The sequence below is a fragment of the Dromaius novaehollandiae genome, chromosome 1 (assembly GCF_036370855.1).
Source record: "Dromaius novaehollandiae isolate bDroNov1 chromosome 1, bDroNov1.hap1, whole genome shotgun sequence".
Classification (NCBI taxonomy): Eukaryota; Metazoa; Chordata; class Aves; order Casuariiformes; family Dromaiidae; genus Dromaius; species Dromaius novaehollandiae.
Window position 1 is genome coordinate 39986921 of NC_088098.1, and position 7146 is coordinate 39994066.

A 7146-nucleotide genomic window follows, 5' to 3' on the forward strand; every position below is an offset into this window, starting at 1 on the left:
TAGAAGGAAGGAGGCATTAAGACACTGGCGCATCTCCTTGAACCTCAGGTAACAAATGCCAGCCCGCATCCATGAAACTCATGAAGCTACTGAAGTAGCTTCGGGGCTGCTGTCGCTCACGCCGGCTGTCTGCTCCAGAAGTACCATTAGGGCTGTTGGAGAGAAGATGAATGGGGCGACTCTTCAGCTGTTTCGGGTGACCTGGCCTTGGAGTGGAGGCATGGTAAGTAGTTACCATGGCTCTTTTATGCCATGGTGACATCTTGCTTGTCCATTAAGCCAAAGTAGTAAAAACTGGAAATAGAGGCTCATTATCTGGCTGTCAGGCTTCTAATGCACTTGTTGGGTTTTAAAGTAGTAAAGGGGCTAGCATCCTGAAACTCTCCTAAGAAGAGTGTTCCTGAAGAACAAAATGCATGCTTTTTCCTTAGCATTCAATGAAATGATAGCACAGCTGCTAACTTTGGCTCTGTTTTGTGAAGAAATACGTCACCAACATTCACTCTGCCACTATATATATAACCCAATTCAGAGGAAGAGTCAAGGACATGAACCTGTATCCAGTGTAATGTTCTCCAGGCAGGATGTGTAGTCTGAAATGTATCGGTCCTACTGTTTTCTGATAGCACTTTTCTTACGAAACTCTGCTAAGTGCTGCTGAAAGCAGGGGCGTGCTATTCACAGAGGGGTGTGCAGATCCCAGATTGCAGGATACTCTGCCCAGCTTGGGCAGCCACATCTTCTGTTTTCCAATGGCTTTTTATTAATCCTGCAAGCCGGTGTAAAGCACGGTTTGCTCTTTTACTGCAAAGGGAATGTATGTGCATTATTTTGAGATAAATATGTGCTAGAAAAATCGAAGCACTCTAACACCCACATCTGCCAGATTAATTCCTATGGCATGGCAATGCTTGACAGAACTGCTTCATAGTAAGAAAAGTTGGGTTTTAGTTAAGAACTGAGAAGTGAGAAGACATAAGCTTACAACCAAGCTTGTGTCTGAAACTGCATACTGCTTGGTAGACTGACAACACAGAAACAGTGCCATGCTGAACAACTGTAAATTCTGGGAAACCGGGTATGAGCTGCGGAAATTCAATAAGGAGAAAAGGCAAAACGAGTGCAGTATTTCAGGCTACTTTGACACTTAACTTTCAGTCCATTTATGTTCTCATTTACGTAGGTGGTGATCTCCTATATCCTTCACAAGTTGTTGCACAGCATATTGCTGTGCAGATGGGACAAATAACCACGGTAAGCAGTGGTAAAAGCTTTAAATGTCACAGGGCAAAGAATATTTTCTCGACCCTTGAATGTACCTGGATACAATGTATATATACACATGCTGTTAGCAATGATCGTTATGTGATAAACCACCGCCATACAGGACAACCTGTATAGCTGTGTAATCGCTACACGCAAGTTTCACTGCACAGCTTGCACTTTGGCTGTTCCTACATCTCCTTAGGCTGTGTTTCCATCATTTCAAATGGGTAATGGCAGAAGTAGTCCCGACCTGCCAGGGTTTTTTTCCCCCTTTTCTCTCTCCTGTGAGAATTTACATTCAAGGCCTGTGTCTTTGTCAAAGACAAAAAAAAAGCAGGGATGGCAACCTGTCTGTAAGGAGGTTCAGTTCTTTTCCTTTGGTTAAAAAAACACATTTTTACTTTTCCTTGCCATTTCTCAACACCTTTTAAAAAGCAGAGTGATAATCTTTCTGTGTTGGATTGCAGCGTGTCTATGTTCCCAGATTTATAAATAGGAATTTAGAATGGAAAAGTTGTTATAATGTAAAGTATAGTTATCTCAGACACATGGTCTAATCAACAATGCATTAATTAGCAGTGCAGAGGAAAATTGCATCAGGAGACATATCTTCATTTCTTTCCCAGCACTTCACTCTTGATGTCCCTGAAGTGATTCCACAGGATCAACAGCAAAGCAGATACTAACTCAAGTTTTATGGATGTGTGAGCCAAAGTGGACATTTTTTTCTGAAAAATAATGAGTTATATATTACATAAGTAATTTATTTTCAGGGGAGAGGGATTGTTTCTCATTAAAAAAATGGCTTTAAAAGTCTGATATTTATTTCTTGGGGGTGTAATCCTGCAAGTTATTAGTTGCTAGAGAGACTGAGGACTAGAGACGTAACTTTCTTGGTGAGCAGCTCTTCTGTATAAGCCATAGTCTGGGCATCCATCCTCTCTGGTGAGCTGGCATGCTGTTTGAACCATACTCTTCTGCTTGACAGCTTGGTTTTTGACATAATAAATGGCCCTCATTTTTATAGCCACCATCTTTCAGTCTCCAGAGTTAACAGTAAGTCCTTCCAGGCATATTTGTAAAAAAAACAGGGCATTCAGAGCCAAGCTTTCTTCATTCGAAAATGAAATGAATTAGGCAATGTGCTCTAGATGTTTGTCCCAATGGCTAGTATTATTTCTGTTTAACCAATGTCTGTCATTTACTGAAATACCAAACCACACATTTAATTTTAATGTTACTGTCACATCTGAATTGATAAGTTAGGTATGTAAATTTGATTTCAAATGAGAAATTAAATGGCTAATCAGCTGATCATTACATTCATAGTATGTCATTAGCAATTTAGGTTTTACGTTATTATTTCTCTTTGACTGCTGGGTGGTTTTACTTCACAGCATGTTATTTAACGCAATTGATATTTTTCTTGCTATATTTAATTAAAACTTGTGAAAAAAAACATTCACAAGGGAAACAACCTAAATTACTCTTTTTGAATAGTCTGGTGTACCCCAAACAGAGGTCTAAAAATGTTAGATACACATGTCTATGGATGTAAGGTATCATATATACTGACTTCATGTATTTCATGTATTTCATTCTGTTCAAGTAGAACGTCTGATCTGCAGTCATTTTACCTGAATGGGATAAAGCAAGTCAAAGAAAATGATGACTTGGCTTTTACTTTTCCAGTGTTTAAGCTTTGGATTGGTTTACTGTTTTGCATATGTAACATGTTTTGAGTTCATCATCCTTCTGTGCTACTGGCTGATCTACAAGAGGCCACTCTTACAAGAAGTTAGGAGAGGTTTGTGCTTGTATCTAGTTCTGTGATTTGGTCGTCAAGTGTCAGTCTTCAGATGTTGACTCTCTGTGGAAAACATTACACATTCTTGTTTTTCTCTTTTAATTCACCTTTTCTGCTGCAGATGAGTTTGGCAGAATGCTGAGAAGAATGTTTAAGGCTCTGCGGAGTTACTTTGTAAGCCAACAACCTTGCTTTCTTTCAAGAGAGAGACTGGTGTAGAGGAAGTTTATGGGAGAGAGTATAAATTATCATCAGAACTATCTTTTTCTTTCCAAACTCCTTGCTTGGAGCCTGATTTGGCATTTAGTGGGAGTAACTTTTGTATACCAGAAAATCCACACAAGCTTGATGAGTGGATGTAGACAGTTCACACATGCTTTGAAATTCCAGCATATAAATGTCCTGAAAATGTCATTTTCCCTGAATGTGGAACTGAGAATTTCTTCCTACCATTGCAGCTCTGGGCTGCTTCGATTATACATGATCTAGGCACCCGGACTGAATGGTTAGTGCTTCTGTAGTTCTTTACCTACCCCTTGATTTGGTAGTTTGCAGGACTAAGCTATCTGGTTCAAAGATGCAGGGGGCAAGGCAGTGCTGGGACAGAGAGACTGAAAAGGTGGCTGCCAATGGAGTGAGAAACTAGGACTGTAAGTCAAAGCAGGGAGCAAGATTGGGAGAGTTTGGCAAAGAGCCCATGTAGGAGAGACTGAAATGTCTTGGGGCAAGGCTGGAAGCAGGCAGTGCTCGTGGTCTGCCAGGCAGGTTGGAGAGAGGTCTGGGAACTGGTGAAATGAACAAAAGGAGAAATAAGTCTGAAAAGAAGCTCCAGTACCAGTGGGAGAGCAGGAATTGCTCAGACAGAGAGACTAGGGAGTGAGGCTGAAGGAGATAATGAGGACAGAGTTTGGAGTTCAGAAGACAACTGGAAGCTTAGGGTGGAAGAAAAGAAGAGGGGTGGCTTTGCAAAAGGGCTGGGAGTGGGATGAGGAAATAGAGCAATTCTGGGACTCACTGGGTGGGGAGATGTGCCTGTTGGGAGCAGCCAGGCTTCGGGCAGAGGCAGCTTGAGGAGGATGAGCAGGCCAAATCAAGCTTGGAGTTGTGGGGCAATCAAAGCATCAAAGACTCTTCCCACTGGAGTACACTCTTCTGAAGAGCCTGGAGCAGGACCTATCATTCCAGGGTCTCTTGCTGCACTACTGCTTCCAGACAGAGTACACTCTCTGGCACAGTGTACGTGTGTTTGTAGCACATGCTACCCAGGTTAATTTATTCTATTTAGGATAGATAATAATAAAGACATGGCAGTATAGTGTCTACCAGGTGACTGCAGCTAACCAGTGGCCTGGGAGGGCCCTAGTTCATGCTATGACCTCTGACACCAGACAGGATTAAATTAATGCAGGTCTCTTACAACATACTATAGTATATAAATGTGCTATAGTAGTGTTCCACCCTGAGACATGGCTGATGTACACTAATTTTTTTTTGTCTGTGATGGATGGCCCCAGCTCTCAGGCCAAAAATATTCATATCTACGTTGGAAGCCAGAAGGTGGCATGAGGGAGATACTTGGTTTCATCCAGTTCTGACCTGGATGGGACCTCTCACATATATAATAGGAATTATTATAGAATCTCGTTCCAAGCAAACAGAGAGCAATAACATAAATGCACACACAAAAACCTACTGCTTAGAATAGACCATTAACAGAGCACTTTGCAGTAGGTATAAATGCGGTGGCATAGGCTAATATCAACACTGAGCATCTTGTTTGAATTTGTCCCCCCCTCCCCACAGTTAGCCCCCCCGCCCCGGTCCCCAGATACCTACATTTGTGCCAGTAATTTTCCTATGCTACCTCTTCTAAGTCTTGGCAGTGCTGAATAACTACCTATCTATCTTACAACTAAATCTTGTCAAGATTCACAAATTGCCATTCTTTTGTCTCTCTTTTTTGATTAGGCATCTGTTTCAGGTCCTACCTATTAGATTAAGTCTAGTGCAATGCAAGGTGCCACTGGCAAAGGCAACACCACCAGTATTTTTCCAGTATCCCGGTGGCTAGAACATTCATTTAGGATGTGGGAGACTTGGCTTAAAATTATTCAGCTGGCCAATGTACTTGGACAACTCTAGTAAGCAGCATTCTTTGGCTGAAATCACCCACTGATTTCTGCTGAAGTTGCTCCCATTTGACGGAAATAGATAAAACATTTGCTTGAAGTAAGATGAGAATTCAGCTTCCTCACGCCTCTGTTTTGCACTTATTATCCATAAGTGCATGTCCATGAGTGCCTATCTGTTAAGTCTGAGGCTCATTCTCTTCCTGTAGTCCAGTGAATATGTATTATTTCATGCAATGTGGAATAGGTTTCACTAGAGAGTCTGTGAATCAGTGTGTTTGTGAATCTTACTCTTAGATATTGTATAGGGAACTTGAGGCTATGTAATCCTGTAAACGAACTGGGGTCTAATTTTGGAGTCTGTCCAGCACTAAACCAGCACTTTGCACAGATTCTCACTACTTTCAGTCCTCAGTTTCTGGACTACCTGGGACATGTGGTCTGATCTGTGGGAGTACTACCTGCACTTTATTGTAGTCGATGCAGTAGCAGCTGCAATTCGGGTGGATGTGATAGTACATGTACCTGAGTATTCTGACCATTTAGGCTCTGGGGATTCAGACTGAGCACCCAAATGTTCAGTTCTTCGGCTGTCAGATGGACCTAACACCACTCCTGTCAGCTCCCAAGGGTGCCCGGAGCATAGTGTTTGTGAACCATCCAAACGGTGTTGTGAAGAGCACCAGGGAAAAGCCTTTAAGGGAATGAATCTTCGGAAGAGTTTTTATGTGCAGTACCTGAAGCCAAACCCTGAAAAATGAGAAGGCAAAACAGCCAGTCAGCTCATTAAGTGAGCACTGTCCATTTTGAATGAGACAGGGTCAGGCAGGAAAAAATAGTGGTATCTAATAGTCATAATGGAAAACATAGCATAAACTAGCTGTACATAAAGTTGAATACTCTGGCATTAATTTTAGCATTTCTAAACTTTGGAGCATTAGCCTTTACAACCTTTTAATGTAGTTTTGTAGGTAATTTTTTTACATGGGTTTCAAAATCTGACAGATGGCAGGCTTTTGCAGTTACTGTCCTTTTATTTCCTCAGAATGAGATCTACTAGATTGTAGAATAAACTCCTAAGGAAAATGATGGTTGCTTTAGTGGTTATGTCATTTAAAACTATAGCCTGCAATATACTGTAAAGAACAACCCTACAGGGATAAGCCAGCGGACTGCATGACTTAATAGGGCTTTTTCTATTTGTGCTTATTTGGTTCTGGGAAAGGGAGTTAGCTTGACTCTGTATTATCCTGCTGCTCTGCCTCAGGGAAAGACTGGACATGGGCATGATAAATTAATTTCCATTTTAGCTGTTTCTCCCTCCCTTTGCCTGGCATCACATTTGAAGTTCCTGTGTTGTATGATCAAAAGGCACGTGATGCACGAGTCAGTCAGCTCTGCTACCATCAGCAGGCGTGTGCACAACACAGGCAGTACTAGGGATTATGTAGATACTATCTGACCAGTAAAGAGAAGAAAAGCATCCAGTCTTTAATAAATTGGTTGTATCAGTGGGGGCTGGAGAAGCATTTGATCAGTGTAGACGAGGTAACACTTAGTAAAAAGCTTAAGGATTAACTTTTAAACTCTAGCTGATGTGGAAAAAGGGAAAAGGAAAATGTTCATCTTCTGAAATCAGATGCATTTACTCATTTTAGTGCCCAGAGCACTAAACATCATCATATGGCAAAATCTTTTTTTTGACTTACATACATTGCCTTACTACTGAAATAATGCCTAAAAATCATTTAGCCAGAGAGATTAATGCTTCTCAAAATTTTTCCTGCTTATTTGGTGTCACTGCAGCTAAATAAAGAAATTGAGAGTGCCTGATATGTGATTGGAGTTTTTCCCTTCCCTTCCCTTCCTTTCCCTTCTCTTTGCTTCCCTTCTGCCCTTAACTTGCTCCTGCTCCCTCTCTCTCCCTCTTCAGTTAAAACACTG